Here is an 18,586-nt window from a genome sequence, read left to right as displayed (position 1 = left end):
CTAGCGTGGTTGGTGTTTTGTGGCAAGCTTGTTACTAGCGTGGTTGGTGACTTGTGGCAAGCTTGTTACTAGCGTGGTTGGTGACTTGTGGCAAGCTTGTTACTAGCGTGGTTGGTGTTTTGTGGCAAGCTTGTTACTAGCGTGGTTGGTGTTTTGTGGCAAGCTTGTTACTAGCGTGGTTGGTGTTTTGTGGCAAGCTTGTTACTAGCGTGGTTGGTGACTTGTGGCAAGCTTGTTACTAGCGTGGTTGGTGACTTGTGGCAAGCTTGTTACTAGCGTGGTTGGTGACTTGTGGCAAGCTTGTTACTAGCGTGGTTGGTGACTTGTGGCAAGCTTGTTACTAGCGTGGTTGGTGACTTGTGGCAAGCTTGTTACTAGCGTGGTTGGTGACTTGTGGCAAGCTTACTAGCGTGGTTGGTGACTTGTGGCAAGCTTACTAGCGTGGTTGGTGACTTGTGGCAAGCTTACTAGCGTGGTTGGTGACTTGTGGCAAGCTTGTTACTAGCGTGGTTGGTGACTTGTGGCAAGCTTGTTACTAGCGTGGTTGGTGACTTGTGGCAAGCTTGTTACTAGCGTGGTTGGTGACTTGTGGCAAGCTTGTTACTAGCGTGGTTGGTGACTTGTGGCAAGCTTGTTACTAGCGTGGTTGGTGACTTGTGGCAAGCTTGTTACTAGCGTGGTTGGTGACTTGTGGCAAGCTTGTTACTAGCGTGGTTGGTGACTTGTGGCAAGCTTGTTACTAGCGTGGTTGGTGACTTGTGGCAAGCTTGTTACTAGCGTGGTTGGTGACTTGTGGCAAGCTTGTTACTAGCGTGGTTGGTGACTTGTGGCAAGCTTGTTACTAGCGTGGTTGGTGACTTGTGGCAAGCTTGTTACTAGCGTGGTTGGTGACTTGTGGCAAGCTTGTTACTAGCGTGGTTGGTGACTTGTGGCAAGCTTGTTACTAGCGTGGTTGGTGACTTGTGGCAAGCTTGTTACTAGCGTGGTTGGTGACTTGTGGCAAGCTTGTTACTAGCGTGGTTGGTGACTTGTGGCAAGCTTGTTACTAGCGTGGTTGGTGACTTGTGGCAAGCTTGTTACTAGCGTGGTTGGTGACTTGTGGCAAGCTTGTTACTAGCGTGGTTGGTGACTTGTGGCAAGCTTGTTACTAGCGTGGTTGGTGACTTGTGGCAAGCTTGTTACTAGCGTGGTTGGTGACTTGTGGCAAGCTTGTTACTAGCGTGGTTGGTGACTTGTGGCAAGCTTGTTACTAGCGTGGTTGGTGACTTGTGGCAAGCTTGTTACTAGCGTGGTTGGTGACTTGTGGCAAGCTTAGTAGCGTGGTTGGTGACTTGTGGCAAGCTTACTAGCGTGGTTGGTGACTTGTGGCAAGCTTACTAGCGTGGTTGGTGACTTGTGGCAAGCTTGTTACTAGCGTGGTTGGTGACTTGTGGCAAGCTTGTTACTAGCGTGGTTGGTGACTTGTGGCAAGCTTGTTACTAGCGTGGTTGGTGACTTGTGGCAAGCTTGTTACTAGCGTGGTTGGTGACTTGTGGCAAGCTTGTTACTAGCGTGGTTGGTGACTTGTGGCAAGCTTGTTACTAGCGTGGTTGGTGACTTGTGGCAAGCTTGTTACTAGCGTGGTTGGTGACTTGTGGCAAGCTTGTTACTAGCGTGGTTGGTGACTTGTGGCAAGCTTGTTACTAGCGTGGTTGGTGACTTGTGGCAAGCTTGTTACTAGCGTGGTTGGTGACTTGTGGCAAGCTTGTTACTAGCGTGGTTGGTGACTTGTGGCAAGCTTGTTACTAGCGTGGTTGGTGACTTGTGGCAAGCTTGTTACTAGCGTGGTTGGTGACTTGTGGCAAGCTTGTTACTAGCGTGGTTGGTGACTTGTGGCAAGCTTGTTACTAGCGTGGTTGGTGACTTGTGGCAAGCTTGTTACTAGCGTGGTTGGTGACTTGTGGCAAGCTTGTTACTAGCGTGGTTGGTGACTTGTGGCAAGCTTGTTACTAGCGTGGTTGGTGACTTGTGGCAAGCTTGTTACTAGCGTGGTTGGTGACTTGTGGCAAGCTTGTTACTAGCGCGGTTGACTTGTGGCTTGTTACTAGCGTGGTTGGTGACTTGTGGCAAGCTTGTTACTAGCGTGGTTGGTGACTTGTGGCAAGCTTGTTACTAGCGTGGTTGGTGACTTGTAACAAGCTTGTTACTAGCGTGGTTGGTGACTTGTAACAAGCTTGTTACTACCATGGAGGGTGACTTGTAACAAGCTTGTTACTACCATGGAGGGTGACTTGTAACAAGCTTGTTACTACCATGGAGGGTGACTTGTAACAAGCTTGTTACTACCATGGAGGGTGACTTGTAACAAGCTTGTTACTACCATGGAGGGTGACTTGTAACAAGCTTGTTACTACCATGGAGGGTGACTTGTAACAAGCTTGTTACTACCATGGAGGGTGACTTGTAACAAGCTTGTTACTACCATGGAGGGTGACTTGTAACAAGCTTGTTACTACCATGGAGGGTGACTTGTAACAAGCTTGTTACTACCATGGAGGGTGACTTGTAACAAGCTTGTTACTACCATGGAGGGTGACTTGTAACAAGCTTGTTACTACCATGGAGGGTGACTTGTAACAAGCTTGTTACTACCATGGAGGGTGACTTGTAACAAGCTTGTTACTACCATGGAGGGTGACTTGTAACAAGCTTGTTACTACCATGGAGGGTGACTTGTAACAAGCTTGTTACTACCATGGAGGGTGACTTGTAACAAGCTTGTTACTACCATGGAGGGTGACTTGTAACAAGCTTGTTACTACCATGGAGGGTGACTTGTAACAAGCTTGTTACTACCATGGAGGGTGACTTGTAACAAGCTTGTTACTACCATGGAGGGTGACTTGTAACAAGCTTGTTACTACCATGGAGGGTGACTTGTAACAAGCTTGTTACTACCATGGAGGGTGACTTGTAACAAGCTTGTTACTACCATGGAGGGTGACTTGTAACAAGCTTGTTACTACCATGGAGGGTGACTTGTAACAAGCTTGTTACTACCATGGAGGGTGACTTGTAACAAGCTTGTTACTACCATGGAGGGTGACTTGTAACAAGCTTGTTACTACCATTACTTGTAACAAGCTTGTTACTACCATGGAGGGTGACTTGTAACAAGCTTGTTACTACCATGGAGGGTGACTTGTAACAAGCTTGTTACTACCATGGAGGGTGACTTGTAACAAGCTTGTTACTACCATGGAGGGTGACTTGTAACAAGCTTGTTACTACCATGGAGGGTGACTTGTAACAAGCTTGTTACTACCATGGAGGGTGACTTGTAACAAGCTTGTTACTACCATGGAGGGTGACTTGTAACAAGCTTGTTACTACCATGGAGGGTGACTTGTAACAAGCTTGTTACTACCATGGAGGGTGACTTGTAACAAGCTTGTTACTACCATGGAGGGTGACTTGTAACAAGCTTGTTACTACTGACTTGTAACAAGCTTGTTACTACCATGGAGGGTGACTTGTAACAAGCTTGTTACTACCATGGAGGGTGACTTGTAACAAGCTTGTTACTACCATGGAGGGTGACTTGTGACTTGTAACAAGCTTGTTACTACCATGGAGGGTGACTTGTAACAAGCTTGTTACTACCATGGAGGGTGACTTGTAACAAGCTTGTTACTACCATGGAGGGTGACTTGTAACAAGCTTGTTACTACCATGGAGGGTGACTTGTAACAAGCTTGTTACTACCATGGAGGGTGACTTGTAACAAGCTTGTTACTACCATGGAGGGTGACTTGTAACAAGCTTGTTACTACCATGGAGGGTGACTTGTAACAAGCTTGTTACTACCATGGAGGGTGACTTGTAACAAGCTTGTTACTACCATGGAGGGTGACTTGTAACAAGCTTGTTACTACCATGGAGGGTGACTTGTAACAAGCTTGTTACTACCATGGAGGGTGACTTGTAACAAGCTTGTTACTACCATGGAGGGCGACTTGTAACAAGCTTACTACCATGGAGGGCGACTTGTAACAAGCTTACTACCATGGAGGGCGACTTGTAACAAGCTTACTACCATGGAGGGCGACTTGTAACAAGCTTACTACCATGGAGGGCGACTTGTAACAAGCTTGTTACTACCATGCTGACTTGCAACAGCCTTGTTACTCCAATGCTGACTTCTAACAAACTTGTTACTGCCATGCTGAGTTGTAACAAGCTTGCTGCTACCATAGTGACTTGAGACAAGCTTACTACCTTGGTGACTTGTGATAAGCTTATTACTACCATTGTGACTTGTGACAAGCTTGTTACTACCATGGTGACTTGTGACAAGCTTGTTTTTCGTCCTTGTTAGGAAACTGTTTATCGAATGTAATGTTAAGCCCGTCATGCCTGGCTTCCACGCCAATGACCTGCTCCTTTACGAACTCGCTGACGCTCTCAGCTCACATACTGAGGTCCTTAGTTCGATCCCCGGTACGGGTGGAAATATTAGGACGTGTTTCCTTAAGACACATGCCGTCCCTGTTCACCAGACAGTAAAATAATTACCTGCGTGTTAGTCGACTGGTGTGGGTCGCATCCTGGCGACAAAATTTGCCAGAAATGCTCTGCATAAAAAGGGGCTTTCTATGTTATTGGTGTCACCTATATACGCTGTACTTGTAGAACTACCATGGGTAGTTCCCAAGCGACGTTACCTCTGTCGACCTGTGCTGCCGTCTGGTGGACTTAATTCTAACCAAGACCTAGTCCACCTCACGCTGCACACGTCCCATCAAGAGGACCTGACCTTCCCCAACTCTGGTCAGGTGGCTGACCCGGCAGGGCTAGCCACAACACACTGCTAACCCAAAGATTATTTCCACACTGTATATTCATTCATCCTAATAAAGTAACAGGCTTTCTTTCACCATGAATGATGACTTTTAAGTTGTAACAAGCCTAGGATCATGAATAGTGATTTCTACCAAGTTTATTAGTACCGAGAATGGTGACTTGTAACAAGCTTGTTACCTCCGTAAATGGTGACTTATGATAAACTTGTTATTCTCTCGGACGGTGACTTGTAACATGGAAGGAGATTTGTAATATTCATCTCGACAATGTTACCACTTACGTTGGTGCACAACCTTGTCAACAATGGTACCACCTGTGGTTCACAATCTTTTCGATAATTGTACCACCTGTGGTTCACAATCTTTTCGATAATTGTACCACCTGTGGTTCACAATCTTTTCGATAATTGTACCACCTGTGGTTCACAATCTTTTCGATAATTGTACCACCTGTGGTTCACAATCTTCGATAATTGTACCACCTGTGGTTCACAATCTTTTCGATAATTGTACCACCTGTGGTTCACAATCTTTTCGATAATTGTACCACCTGTGGTTCACAATCTTTTCGATAATTGTACCACCTGTGGTTCACAATCTTTTCGATAATTGTACCACCTGTGGTTCACAATCTTTTCGATAATTGTACCACCTGTGGTTCACAATCTTTTCGATAATTGTACCACCTGTGGTTCACAATCTTTTCGATAATTGTACCACCTGTGGTTCACAATCTTTTCGATAATTGTACCACCTGTGGTTCACAATCTTTTCGATAATTGTACCACCTGTGGTTCACTATCTTTTCGATAATTGTACCACCTGTGGTTCACTATCTTTTCGATAATTGTACCACCTGTGGTTCACTATCTTTTCGATAATTGTACCACCTGTGGTTCACAACCTTGCCAACAATGGTACCACCTGTGGTTCACAACCTTGTCAACAATGGTACCACCTGTGGTTCACAACCCTGCCAACAAATGTATCACCTGTGGTTCACAACCTTGTCAACAATGGTACCACCTGTGGTTCACAACCCTGCCAACAAATGTATCACCTGTGGTTCACAACCTTGTCAACAATGGTACCACCTGTGGTTCACAACCTTGTCAACAATGCAGCCACTATAAGTTGCTCTACAACGTGCCAACAATTAAGAACTGCTTCAGGGTCACTGCTAATGCCACTTCGTCTTGCGAAGTGTCCGCAACTTGTCTCTGATGACAGAGTGGCGCACTTATTAAATACAAGGAGGCCAACATGGCTTCCCTGAGCCGCAGATTACAGTTAATTCAGTTGGGTTTCCCATGTGACTTCTTGTTAACTTCCTGTTACTGATATCCTGAATTCTTGTACCATCGCTAGCAAGCCTTGGTGAATGTCATGTTAAGCAGGTTGTTGCTGCTAGTTGGCCTCAGATCAACGCCGCTGCTAGATCTTGCTCGTCAGGCACATCTGGCGTACTTGTGCGTGTATGTAGAGAGCGTAGTGACATTAAAGAGTCACGTGATGTATGCTGAAGCTGACTTCATGGGTAGACTAATGGACAGAAAAGAATAGAAGGAGGGAGTATATGCAGGCAGGAAGAGGTAGTGGTAGTAGTGGAGGTAGAAGGTAGTAGTAGTGAGAAAGGTAGTATGGAGGAGGAGTCAGTCAAATACTAAGAAAGAGGAGTACTGCAAGGGAGCTGGTGGCCACAGGGGGTAAGAGCAAGAACACAGAGGGGGGGGGAATAAAGTAACTAATGAAGGAACAAATATCCAAGGCAGAAGAAAGACAACCCAAAGGAGAAAAGAAAGAGGAAAGGAAGAGAGGGATAAGAAAAAGGAGGAATCAGGTTAAGTCACGGGTGTTCTGAAGTTTGGAGCACTTTACAATGTAATGGGAAAGTAGAGCATCTACAGAGACGAAGCCACGACTAAGATTCATACAAGGAAAGTTGTGTATTAGAGTTATTTGTGTATCGTTCCAGTCACGGTATTATGCTTTTTTTTTTAACATTCTTCTCCTTCGTGTCGGTATTTCATTCCGTTTCCCTCCACCTCCCTGTCAGACAGACATCTCTTAGCTGTGACATACCCGGGACCTCTTTCGAAAGCACAACTCTCGCAACTCATTTGATCACCTATATCATCAACAAGGACCACTACTGTTAAATGACGGTAATTGGTTCTGTAAGTTGTTGCTTCAGTGATTCTTCTGCGATGTGTTCTGGCATCCTTCAGAAAGAACCGTGTTGTTGCTGGATGACACAACTGCAGCTTCTCTAACACTATTATCTGTAAAAATTATCCCGATCCTTGTCAAGCCATCGCCTTATGAACCTCCATTCTTGACCTTAAGTACGCTGATCACTGTTCTTGTAGGAATCTGGCCATTCCATGTCAGGCCAGCCTTTTATGAACTTCCAATCGTGACCTTTTATGGTACATTCCTCATTATTCGAGTCGAATATCTTCAAGAGTTCCTAAGTCTTAACGATTCCACATGAAAAGTTGCATTTCCGAACGTTAAGTTCTCTCTGTCTTGTTGGGCTTTGTTAAATGAAAATTAAGAAAATTATAAACCATTTAAATTATTGGAAGCATCTCAGGGTCCTAAATATTTACTTGCATAAGAACATAAGAATGGAGGAACACTGCAGAAGGCCTACTGGCCCATGCGAGGCAGGTCCTTATCAAAACGACTACTACCTAAAGCTTCCCTAGAAATAACTCCCGTACCCAATGACACCAATCAAACCCAGACTGAGGAACTGAACACATCTCCAGACTGAGGGACTGAGCTGGAAGGGAGGAGAGACCGAAGCATGATTATATATACGTGGAAGGTACTTGAGGGCTGATCCCAAACCTGTGCACTGCGGTAACACACTAGAGTGAGATATATGGGAGGAAGTGTACAAACCCCGTTAATGGCAAGAACGCCATGGGCACAACAGGAGAACATTATATCAACATCCGTGGCACCAGATTATTTGACATCTTACTTTGAAGATATCAGAAACACTGCTGGGACAAGTGTAGAGGTTTTCAAGAGAAAACTGGACAAGTATCCCAGTCAAGCTATGATGTATTTATAAGCCAGCGGGCCGCCATCAGAAACAGTCAGGTTGACCAGGAAAGCACTAGACCAGGTGCACCGGGCTCCAGGAGAAGAAAAGTTCTCGAAACTCAAAAATAAGATAAGGTATATCTCTAATATACTAGTGAGGCTACAACAGCCATAATTCGGTCGAGTTCACCGTAAATGTCACGACTACTCCAACAGGCTTTACTTCAAGTGTCCTCTAAATCTAAATTCTAAAAATGGACAAAAGTACAAAAGTCCTCTGATGTATATAATGCAGTGTTGTAGACAATAAAGATGTAATGTAATATTGACAATAAAAGGACAATTTACCCAGAGTATTTTGTAAATTATAGTCTTATCTCATCCGAAAATCGCTACGCCATAACCAAAATTTTGTTTTAAAAATACTCAGAAAAACTATGGGATCCCCACCTCGCCCATCACAAACATATCACTTACTGTGCAAGAAAGGTATAAAATACCGACAATATGAAAGTTGTGAGGTAAGACACATATGCAACAGTTAGGTATCTTTATTATGAAACGTTTTGCCTACACAGTAGGCTTCTACAGTCAAGTACAGAAAAGTTGATAGAAGCAGAAGATAAAGATACCTACCTGTTGCATATGTGTCTTACCTAACAACCTGTCGGTATTTTATACCATTTTAATGTTCAATATGAAAGTTAAGACACATGTGCAACATCTGGTATCTTTATTGTAAAGATATCCAGATGTTGCACATGTGTCTTAACTTTCATATCACTTACTCTCAATTCTTTTCTTAAAGGTGAATTATGTAGTATTTAAAATGTGAAAAAAAAAATCAAACTGCTTTACAATAAACAATTTAACCTCATAGCATGTGGTAAATATAATAAAAATTATTGTAACCACTGACAACCCCCGATGAAAGCAGCGGTGGTGAGTTTATCTGGAGTTTATCTGGAGAGAGTTCCGGGGGTCAACGCCCCCGCGGCCCGGTCTGTGACCAGGCCTCCTTAGGTCAGTGTCCCAGGATGCGACCCACACCAGTCGACTAACACCCAGGTACCCATTTTACTGATGGGGAACATAGACAACAGGTGGAAAGAAACACGTCCAATGTTTCTACTCTGGCTGGGAATCGAACCCAGGCCCTCACCGTGTGAAGCGAGAGCGTTAACCACCAGGCCACCAGAGTACGTGGAACATAAGAACATGGGAAAGAAGGAACACTGCTACAGGCCTACTGACCCATGGGAAGCAGGTCCATGCCACCCCCCGGCCTAGAACAATGACCACCTAGTCAGGTCACTTCCATTTAAGGAAGAGCACGGCATAAGACCTGGTAGCCCAAGCTAGTCAGGTCCAATTCACACCCACCCACACCCACTCATGTATTTATCCAACCTATTTTTAAAGCTACACAACGTCTTAGCGTCTATGACAGTACTCGGGAGTTTGTTCCACTCATCCAAGACTCTTACCAAACCAGTGCTTTCCTATATCCTTCCTGAAACTGAACTTTTCCAACTTGAAGCCATTGCTGCGAGTCCTGTCTTGGCTGGGAAGATAATACAATAAGTGTATACATACCAAGACTTTTCAATAGCCTTCCATCCTACATATTGGGGATTATCAATAGACCCCCGGCTGCCTTCAAGAAGTAATTGGGAAAGTTCCTCAAGTCGGTCCCTGATCAGTCGAGCTGTGCATACGTTGGGCTTCATGCAGCTAGTACCAACAGCCTGATGGTTCAGGGCATCCACAAGGAGGCCTGGTCTGGACCGGGCAGCGGGGGGGGGGGGCTGATCCTCGGAACACAAGGCAGACGCCAGGCCCACAGGTCTACATATTCATCGTAACCATTCTGTTCTAGCACTCATTAAACTAACTTGTCCAGTTTTACCTTTAAAACTTCTACCATTTGTGTAGGACTGTTACATCTTCTGGTAAGAGGTTGAGAATAAAAATTTTTGGACCATGGATGTTGACCAGTCTTGTGCTTACGGTGCCCTTGCTTCTACATTGGGTTTTCTCAACGTCTCTCATCTCCCACATTGCAGTAAGTTATGGTAGTAATTACACTGGTGATCTGACTCTCAAGTATTTTCCATGTATTGTTCCAGAGAGTTTATTCCAGGTGCTCTGAAGTGTTCCCAGTGGTACAGATGTTTTAATGGCTTCGTGGGTTTGGTCCGCACCCAGACCAGGGATGGCCTTACCAATCAGGCTGTTGGTGCTAGCAGCACATACTACATCACAGGTATTACAGCCCAGTGATCAGGAACTGACAGAGTAACTTATCATATTCTCTTCTGAAAAGAGTTAAGAGTCTTTTAGTAATTACCCTCATAACAGACTTCACTCTTATTTTCTAGTATACTTATCTCATCCCTGCCTTTATTTTGGGGTGTTTTGCACCGTCTAGTAAGCCTCCCACTCTCGTAGACAGTAATTTCTTGGTGTAAATTTAAAACCAGTTTCTCAATAATTTTCCAGATATAAATTATGCTGTATTTTTCTCCCGCCTGCGTACTCGGAAGTACAATTTAAACGGTATGAATAAACTATTGGAATGATGTATTAAGCGGCTACTTAGTTCCACCATAGTTATGCTGGGTGATGAGGCTGCGAAACTGAAATAAGAAGGAATATTTCAAAGAACTGGGACTATGGGAGGAAGAATGTAACACGAAAAAACTGATAAATTTAGCTGTGTATACAACGTTGTTGAATATATAAAAAAAAATTACAAGAATATTCTCAATAATTCATACATGTACGGCAGTAATGGTGGTGTTTGTAGCGCCATCTTGGAATACACCACACGCACCTGGCAAGGTTTATGATGATCTATATAACTGCCACTAAGCTGCTTCCTGAGGGAAAGGTGACGACTTATGAGAACCTGTCTATGGTATACCTTTCATGAGTTCCGGGAGTTGCTGTACTCCTGGAGCCCGGCCATGGGCCAGGCTTGTCTGGTGCTTGCCTAATCAACCAGGCTGTTGCTGCTGGTGGCCCTATGACCCACATCCACCAGAGCCTGGTTGATCTGGAACCTGGTGAAGATACTTGTCCAGTTTCCTCTTGAAAGCTTGTACACTTGTTCCAGCAGTGTTTTTGATAATCTTCTGGCAAGATGTTGAATAGTCTGGGGCCCCCGAATGTTGATACAGTTTTGTCTTATTGTGCCCAATGCACCCTGCTTTTCCTAGAGTTTATTTTGCACATCTTCCCGTATCTCTCACTCCAGTATGTTATGGCAGTATGCATATTTGAGACAAGGCCCTTAAGTATTTTCCAGGTATACATTATAATGTATCTGTCCTCCGCTCCAATGAGTACATATTTAAGATTAAGGCGCTCCCAATAATTTAAATGCTTTACTGGCTCTATATGGGCAGTAAACTATATCTATATTTGTTTCAGCTCTGATATTTCTCGTGCACTGAACGGGGCCGTCAACACTGAGCAATATTCCAAATGAGAGCACACAAAAGATTTAAAAATGTCAAATATTTTCCTGAAATTTTTGTCTTCTACCGAAGTGACTTTCATGCTTATTTTAGTGTCATCTGCAAATGATATTGTGACTAGTGTTTTTATCTGTCTGCTATGAGGATAAGACACAGCAGAGATACCAGGGCAGTACCTTGCAGGTACTGAGCTTTCACCCTCGCTGATGCTGGATTCTGCTCTGTTTACTACTACTCTTTGCATTGTGTGTATTAGAAACCTAAAAATCCTTCTGCTTACCTTCACAATTATGTCTATAGCCCTAATTTTGTGTGAATATCACCCCATGCTTGCATCTGTCAAACGCCTTTGCAAAATCTGTAAATATTGCATCTGTTTTGTTTTTTTTCCAAAGCCTCCGTAATTCTGTCATAGTGGTTCAACAGCTGTGACAGGCATGATCTTCCAGTTCTAAAACAGTATTGGTCTGGGTTGTAGAGATTGTATTGACATTTCATCACTCTTTCTTAGACTTACGTGAGAAGCTAGGGCCTGCTGGTTCATAATTTTTAGCTAGTGCTCTAATACCTTATGTAAGGGAACTACGTTTGCCGTTGTCAATGGCCACACCACGTTGAACGCACCGCTTCTCGTCCGATCAGCGAAGTTAAGCAACGTTGGGTTTGGTTAGTACTTGGATGGGTGACCGCCTGGGAACACCAAATGATGTTGGCATAAATCTTTAAAGGACCCCAATAGAAATAAGTCACTGACTTTTTTGGGTTATCTTAGGTTCTCTACACATGCTGCTATGTATGATAATCTATGTAACTATTTGTGTATACCTGAATAAACTTAATGTTTAAGGTCCTTCTCCAAACAATGACGGTGCTTCGTGCAAGTGGCGCTTTACGCTTTTTTTTTATAAATAAGGAATTCGATGAATCCATACTCAGGTAAATCACAAGCAAACATTTATCACAGACAGTAACGACTGCGTTCGGGGCTCCATACAAAGAGTGAAATATTGAGGAACGTTGATACGTTAGTGTAACGAGAAAACACCAGAGTATTTGTTGTGTGGCACCACAACACTGTCAACAAATTGTTGCCAATATCAGTGCCTTTCACGAAAAATATAAGAAATATCACCCAGTACCAGGAAGAATTTTTTCATACGGCCTGCCTCGAATTGCCAATTAAAATATAAAAAAAATCGGTAGTTAGTTTTGAGAGTATTTTTTTTTTTTTTTGCAAAAAGTTTAAATTAGTGAAATACTGTTAAGTGCTAAAGTAGAATACACAGTAAATCCCAGGAACTAAAATGCAGAAATAAAAGAAAAATAGACGGTTTATAATGAAATAGGTAAACAAGTACTTTATCCCCCACGACCCATCAGGTAGCTAAGGCTGTAGATTTTCACACTTAATTAACACTGAGTGATAGAATATGGCAGGGAAACATAGCTAGCTTTTGTTCTAAGTAATTATAATACAGAACGAGGTTGCAGCACAATGCTGATGTATCCAATCATGCTAAAAATTAGTACTACTACTACTACAGAGGCCAGCACAAGCTGGCCTCTCTAGCAAATCTTTCCATTTATGTTATTTTGGTTAAGTCTGGTTAGGTTAGGTTTGTTTAGTCCATCAATCTTGTAGGTTTGTTTAGTTTACCCTCTATCATAGAAAGGAGCCTGTTATAACATACCTAGAAGAATCTAAGGCAGATAATCACAATAGAATTCAATGCGGATGGGATGCTCTCACATAGTGGTCATAGATGGGTCTGATTTGCACACAGCTGTACAAACTAGACGTGTTTCAGTGGCGGTGAGATTCAAGGAAGGTATCCTCGTATTGCATGATCCCAGTCCCCTGTGCATCAACGCACATGATTGGAATAGTGCAGAGTGCGGCTTAAGTTGATTATGCAGATAAATATTAACTTTGAACATTTAAAGGGAATCAGAAAAGACATTCACAAGTCATCATATGGACACATCCAAATTTCTTTTATTAAAAAATGGTAAATTAGGACAGACCAAATTTAAATAATCCTTTTCAAAGGGTCCAAAGAGACCAATATCATAAAATACAGAAACACAATCACGTGTTCGGCTATCAAGTAATCAGAATATTGAAGCTAATCAGAAGCGACACTCAGAAATTATCACATGAAAAGAAATATACAAGTTTTTCCAATTTCTTCTTCTTCAAAAAAATAATAAATTGGAACCAACATTTGCTAAAATTATTCCTAAATTTCCTCTAAAAAAAAAACTGACCAGTTCTTTAGAAAGTTTAGTGTAACAGTGATATATGAACACATTTTTAACAATGGTCAGATGTTATACACACACACAAAAAAACATCGATTTAAATCAGGATAACCAAATAAAGTCAAACACTGACTTATTTCTGATCAAGAGAGACATTCATCATGTCACAATTTAATAAAACTGGCACATGATAATTTACACAACCTAACATCAAGAGATAATTTTCCCTTGAGGAAAACACATCACCACTAAAAGTTTAAAGCCGACCAGACGATGCATTTTCCAGTTACCGCACAGCATCCAACAATATTTGTGCCTACACAGCCTAAATCCTTGAAACGTTCCATTTAGTACGATACATCAACCGCTGAAAGTTGATGCCGTTTTACGATTGTAATACCGTATGGGGGTCGTGCAGCGCTTGTGGAATGCGGCACTGAAATTCGCTCCAAGCAAGGGGGGGAGGGGGGTAAACCAGACCCAGTTCCTTGGATCAACAGCCCCTCACCAGCATTAAGGCAAAAATAATATACCAATACTATGACTGACGAAATCGTAATGACACGATTGCAAGCAAACCATACCACGGGTGGGGTTAGAACCCGCGGTCAGAGAGTCATAAAACTCCAGACCGACGCGTTAACCACTGGGTCAGCTGGAGTTTTGTGACACCGATCGCGGGTTCTAACCCCGCCCGTGGCATGCTTTGACAATACTAGTCCATTTCAAGTTTAAAAGTGCCAAAATGGCTCCCACACACTCCAATAAATATACGAACCTTCTCAGCAGGAAACATTGTTGACATTTTGAAGACGACCAGACGAGACTGTCTCCGCCACCGCAAAGAAACAAAATTTAGGAATCGCCCATGTAAGAATGTATATGTCACCCACGTATACGAATAGTTTCATGAATCTTACTCAAGATACAGGCCAATCCATGCAGTCTATTAGGATATACCTTAGAAGAGTTTCGAGAGTTTCTCTACTTTGTGAGCCCGGTCATGGGCCAGGCTCGTCTGGTGCTTGCCTGGTCAACCAGGCTTTTGCTGCTGAAGGCCCGCTGTCCCACATGTCCATCACAGCCAGGTTGATTTGGCACCTTCCATACACTTGCAACATCTGCCACATTGAGGAGGAGGAGCCAGGAGCTAAGTCCTAATGCTTCTCATACTTTAATCGGAGATCAGTGAGTACGAGCTCGAGCGCGCGCGCGCGCACACACAATCACACACACGCACATACACACACGCGCACACACACACGAACATACACACGCACACACACGCGCGCACACACGCACACGCGCGCGCGCGCGCACACACATACACACACACACAATCACACACACACACACGCACATACACACACGCTCGCACACACGCACACGCCCGCGCGCACACACACACACACACACAATCACACACACACACACGCACATACACACACGCGCGCACACACGCACACGCGCGCGCGCACATACACACACACACACACACGCACACACACACACACACACACACACACACACACACACACACAGTGAAGAGGCGGGGCCAGGAGCTTGGCTCGATCCCTGCAACCTCAACTAGGTGAGTACAACTTAGTACACACACACACACACACACACACAAAAGGCTCCTGGAGCCGGGAGAGTGGACCTTGTAGCGACCAGCGAAGAGGCTTGGCCAAGAGCTGTGACACGACCCCTGCAACCTCATATGGGTGAGTTAATGTAGGTGAGCGCGCACGAGTCACAGGAGCTGTGAATCGACCTCTGCAACCACAACTAGGTGAGTACACACACACAAGCACACACAACACAAACACACACAACACACAACACAAACACACGAAAACACACACAACACAAAAACTAGAATGTTTCAGAGCAAGAGTGGAAACACTGTACACAGACAACTGTGCGAAGAAATTCAACAATACTAAGACTAGACATGGATGGTCGAAAGGTGGAACCCAGGAGCTACTCAGCCCTCAGTGACACTGCTAGGTGAACACAGCTAGGTGAACACAGCTAGGTGAGCACAGCTAGGTGAGCACAGCTAGGTGAACACAGCTAGGTGAACACAGCTAGGTGAGCACAGCTAGGTGAGCACAGCTAGGTGAACACAGCTAGGTGAACACAAAGAAGGTAGGATGGGCAGTAGTCGCCAGCTCTGAACACATCAACAACTAACATCTTACCTCCACGTTGTGTTCACTAATGATCACAATTTGGACCACATTGTCCAGCAGTGCCACCACTAATTCCATACATATTGATTTGTAGGAGACTACTCTTGTTGTCGGGGCTGTGTGTGTGTGTGTGTGTCGTGTGTATGTGTCGTGTGTATGTGTGTGTATGTGTCGTGTATGTGTCGTGTGTATGTGTCGTGTGTATGTGTCGTGTGCATGTGTCGTGTGTGTGTGTGTGTGTGTGTGTGTGTGTGTGTGTCGTGCGTGTGTGTGTGTCGTGCGTGTGTGTGTGTCGTGTGTGTCGTGTCGTGTCGTGTGTGTCGTGTCGTGTCGTGTCGTGTCGTGTCGTGTGTGTCGTGTCGTGTCGTGTGTCGTGTCGTGTGTGTCGTGTCGTGTGTGTGTCGTGTGTGTGTGTCGTGTGTGTGTGTGTCGTGTGTGTGTGTGTCGTGTGTGTCGCGTGTGTGTGTGTCGCGTGTGTGTGTGTCGCGTGTGTGTGTGTCGCGTGTGTGTGTGTCGCGTGTGTGTGTGTCGCGTGTGTGTGTGTCGCGTGTGTGTGTGTCGCGTGTGTGTGTGTCGCGTGTGTGTGTGTGTCGCGTGTGTGTGTGTGTCTCGCGTGTGTGTGTGTGTGTGTGTGTCGCGTGTGTGTGTGTGTCGCCTGTGTGTGTGTGTCGCCTGTGTGTGTGTGTCGCGTGTGTGTGTGTGTCGCGTGTGTGTGTGTGTCGCGTGTGTGTGTGTCGCGTGTGTGTGTGTGTCGCGTGTGTGTGTGTGTCGCGTGTGTGTGTGTGTGTGGCGTGTGTGTGTGTGTGGCGTGTGTGTGTGTGTGTGGCGTGTGTGTGTGTGTCGCGTGTGTGTCGCGTGTGTGTCGCGTGTGTGTCGCCTGTGTGTGTGTCGCCTGTGTGTGTGTGTCGCCTGTGTGTGTGTGTCGCCTGTGTGTGTGTGTCGCCTGTGTGTGTGTGTCGCCTGTGTGTGTGTGTCGCCTGTGTGTGTGTGTCGCCTGTGTGTGTGTGTCGCGTGTGTGTGTGTGTGTGTGTGTGTGTCGCATGTGTGGGGGGGAACAGCAGCAGGTGCTAAGTGTCAGCAGGTCAGCAGAAGTGAAAGTCTCATGTGCGAGACTCAGGAGTCATGATGTCAGATGACCTCGCATACAGGGATCACAAAAATGTTGCCATTGCCACCACAAGGAAAATGATAGACTGGGTAACCAGAATTTTCACAAGAGATGCTAAATAAGTGAGAATACTCTACGAGTTACTTGTTCTCTCCAGGCTGGAATACTGGTATATAGTGAAGGCTTCCTTCAAGGCAGGCGAGATTACTGAACTGGAAAACGTAGAGAGAACTTTCACTGCTTGTATACCCTCAGTCAATCATCTTAACTAGTAGGTACTATTTAACCCTCCTGAAGTGTATTCCCCGGAACATAGACGAGAAAGGTACATAATTCACACTAGGATAATCCTGGAGGGTCTGGTCTCAAACCTGGACCTCGACTCTTCAACGCCCTCTCTCCGTGCATAAGGAAAATTGCCAACAAACCTCTGGTTGTGTTCAAGAGGGAACTGGACAGGTTTCCCAAATCAGTGCCTGACCCGCCGGGCCATGGTTTGTAAGCTACTGTGTGGCCAGCAATAACAGCCTAGTTGATCAGGCCCTGATCAAGGTCAGACCTGGCATCGAGCCACAGAGGCAATAACCCCTAGAAACATCCTTCAGTTATCCATCATGAGTTAGCAGTGGGTACAGGGGTCAGGGGCTGGGGTCAGCAGCTGATGCTGGGGGGTCAGCAGTGGGTGAAGGGTAGTAGTGGGTGATGGGGTCAGCAGTGAGTGCAGGGGTCAGGTGCTGGGGTCAGCAGTGGGTGATGAAAGGTAGCAGTGGGTGATGGGGTCAGCAGTGGGTGCAGGGGTCAAGTGCTGGGGTAAGCAGCTGATGCTGGGGGTCAGCAGTGGGTGATGAAGGGTAGCAGTGGGCGCTGAGGTCAGCAGTGGGTGATGAAGGGTAGCAGTGGGTGATGGGGTCAGCAGTGGGTGATGGGGTCAGGTGCTGGGGTAAGCAGCTGATGCTGGGGGTCAGCAGTGGGTGATGAAGGGTAGCAGTGGGTGCTGGGGTCATCAGTGGGTGCAGGGGTCAAGTGCTGGGGTAAGCAGCTGATGCTGGGGGTCAGCAGTGGGTGATGAAGGGTAGCAGTGGGTGCTGGGGTCAGCAGAGGATGCAGGGGTCTGGTGCTGGGGTAAGCAGTGGGTGCAGGGGTCAGCAGTTGGTGAAGGGTAGCAGTGGGTGCTAGGGGTCAGCAGTGTCTGTAGAGTGTCAGGTGCTTGGGCCCAGCAGTGGGTTCAGAGGGGTAAGGTACCGGGTGCAGGGAGTCAGGTGCTGGGGGTCAGCAATGGGTGCAGGGGTCAGGTGCTGGGGCCCAGCAGTGAATGCGGGGGGTCACCAGTGGATGCAGGTTGTCAGGTGCTGGGTGTAGGGAGTCAGGTGCTGGGGATCAGCAACAGCGGTTGAGTCAGCAGCAGGTGTTGGGGTAAGGAGGTGCTGAGGGTCAGCAGTAGGTGCTGAGGGTCAGCAGTAGGTGCTGAGGGTCAGCAGTAGGTGCTGAGGGTCAGCAGTAGGTGCTGAGGGTCAGCAGTAGGTGCTGAGGGTCAGCAACAGGTGCAGGGGATAAGCAGGTGCTGAGGGTGAGCAGTACGTGCTTGAGGTAAGTAGGTGCCGAGGGTGAGCCGTAGGTGCTGAGGGTAAGCATTAGGTGCTT

At 45.6% G+C, this 18,586-nt stretch overlaps 1 protein-coding gene and 1 non-coding gene across 2 annotated transcripts in view; one reads left to right on the top strand and one right to left on the bottom strand.

Moving 5' to 3' along the window:
* Positions 1–18,586, bottom strand: part of LOC138852841 (uncharacterized) — a gene marked incomplete at its 3' end in the record, with an annotated part of 1,165,962 nt that overhangs the window by 1,138,942 nt on the left and 8,434 nt on the right.
* On the top strand, positions 11,977–12,095 carry LOC128686501 (5S ribosomal RNA). Its single transcript, XR_008406653.1, has one exon. It is a non-coding gene; the product is annotated as a 5S ribosomal RNA (ribosomal RNA).

This window comes from Cherax quadricarinatus, chromosome 17, assembly GCF_038502225.1.
Source record: "Cherax quadricarinatus isolate ZL_2023a chromosome 17, ASM3850222v1, whole genome shotgun sequence".
In the NCBI taxonomy this organism is placed as follows: domain Eukaryota; kingdom Metazoa; phylum Arthropoda; class Malacostraca; order Decapoda; family Parastacidae; genus Cherax; species Cherax quadricarinatus.
The sequence above is the reverse complement of the archived record's forward strand: the minus strand, read 5'-3'. Positions and strand labels throughout refer to the sequence as shown.